Below are 2139 nucleotides of genomic sequence, written 5' to 3' on the forward strand. Positions count from 1 at the left end.
ATATACGTTTATTGATCCTCTTGGGCTCATTGGTTAGGCCAGAGTCATAACCAAGAAGTGAGGTAGGTCTCCATGGCTCTCGTGACATCAGGACGCCCCAAGCTGAGTCAGAAAGCCTATTAAATAGCTTTGGAGGAGCTCATGGCTCAGCCCCTCCCTTGATCATCCCAAGACAGCTTTAATTAGTGATACCTGATGAAAAGGTTGTGCATCAGCTTGTCCCCCTTCTCCATCCGCATAGTGGGACAGATCATGTTCTTGGAAAGGATGCTGTCCTCCATTCCTTAAAAAAGGAAGACATTCCCTGGGATTGCCAAGGACAAAGAAAATGCAAAAAGCAGCAGATCATGTGGTATCTCTGACCTGGATCCCAGACAGGAATGTCCAGTTATTCTCCTTAGCCTGACCCTGATCCAGTACACAGGAAGCCCCTGGGCCTTGCACCCTAAGCTTGCTGGGCAGCCTCCAGGCCTTGCTAACAAGAAGGACCTCTTTCAAGGCTGCAGCTCTCACTGTCTCTGTCTCTGTCTCTCTGTCTGCCTCTCTCAGTCTCTGTCTCTCTGTGTGTCCTCTCTTTCCCCCCTGCTTTTGGACCTTTCCCACAGCAGGCCTAACCTGGATACCAAGGACGTTAACACAGTGTTGCTTGTAGCAGCCCAGTTAGTTAGAAGGTTGGAGAGCCAAGAGCAGGAGGAAGGGAAGCCTTTTGCCCATGGTCATGAGGGAGGAGGAGGAGGCCCCAGAGATAGGGCAGCAGGTAGAGGCTAGAGAGCAAGGGGCAGAAGACACCGTTGCAGGGACAAGAAGGTCTGGTGTCAAATGCAGGGACAAAGACGAGGAAGCAAAGAGGAGGCCCAGGACAGAAATGTGGACACCTGCAGTATTCTATATCCCTGGGGTGATCCCCTGACCCTGAGCGCCCAGGAAGGGTGCCTGCTGGAGTGGGTGCCTGGCCAGCAGTTTGGCTCTGACAAGCTCTTTAGGTGTCTACAGGTTCTAGAAGAGGATTGGGGAGGCAGGAAAGTGGCAGCCAATTGGAGGCTACTGGATATGGCCAGGCTCTGTTTGCCCTGAGGCCCTGACATCCCCAAAGAGCAAAGAGAAGACTGTGTCATCCAGGTCACAAAGAAGCAAGCTGGGGTCCACTCCACATATGTGGGTCCAGTCTGAGGTCAGGGAGGTGCTCTGGCCTGGGTCCAGTATGCTTGGAGTGTGCCAACTACAGGTGGGTTAGAGGCTGAGGCTCAGAGAGGCTGGGGTTATTGCAGATGGGGAACAAAGAGGAAGAGGAGCATGTGGAAGACCTAAAAGGAGAGACAACTGGTAGGGGGCACCTGGATTTGAACCAGGGACCTCTTGATCTGCAGTCAAATGCTCTACCCCTGAGCTATACCCCCTGGCCTGCAAGGATACACTTAATGAGCACCTTTCCAAGCTGCCACCACACCCTGAGCACCTGCCTTCCAGAGCCAGTGGCAGTGGTTTGGAGAAGCCACCCAGAGCCCAGCTGCCAGCCCTGACCCTGGGCACAAGAGCCATGTCCAGAGGCCCCTTCTGAGGGTGCCCCACCTTGACAACCTCCAAGAAGACAGGAGCCAACCATCTCCCAGGTCTCTCAAGATGAAGCTGACAGTGCTTTGGGCTTTTAGGTTCCATATGGGCAGAGGCATGGAAGGCTGCCCCAAAGTAGAAGCTGCAAGTCCTTTAGGTCTTCCACAGATGTTGGGTAAGATTCTAGGTCACATAGATAGGGATGGGGACAAATACATGCCCTCTCTCTTGAGTACCAGCATGAGGTTCCAGCTTCTTTCTCAACCCTTAGCCTGCTTGGGTACAAGCTTGCTTCTTTTCCTGGTGGGGGGAATGTACTTAGTGGTCCACAGGGCTAGGCATCCTTGGCTGTCACAAGGCAGTCACCATCCATCCATGCCTAGGCTAGGCTCTATAGTTCCTGGTCCCTGAGCAGCCTGCAACACCTGTCTCCTACCAGAACTGCCAGGGCCAACTTTCTTGGTGCTCTGGAGCCAGGTCTTGCATCATCCAATGCTGCCGGATTCTCTATCTCCTGGTGACCTTCAGGCAAGCTCCTCTTCACAAGGGGATTCATAGCTGGATTTTAAGTATCTCCCTCTGGACTCT

The 2139-nt window shown here is 53.2% G+C and overlaps 1 non-coding gene across 1 annotated transcript; it reads right to left on the reverse strand.

Moving 5' to 3' along the window:
* Positions 1 to 1325: 1325 nt before the first annotated feature.
* Positions 1326 to 1397, reverse strand: TRNAC-GCA (transfer RNA cysteine (anticodon GCA)). The gene has a single exon. It is a non-coding gene; the product is annotated as a tRNA-Cys (tRNA).
* Positions 1398 to 2139: the final 742 nt, after the last annotated feature.

Source organism: Monodelphis domestica, chromosome 5 (assembly GCF_027887165.1).
Source record: "Monodelphis domestica isolate mMonDom1 chromosome 5, mMonDom1.pri, whole genome shotgun sequence".
NCBI classification, from domain to species: domain Eukaryota; kingdom Metazoa; phylum Chordata; class Mammalia; order Didelphimorphia; family Didelphidae; genus Monodelphis; species Monodelphis domestica.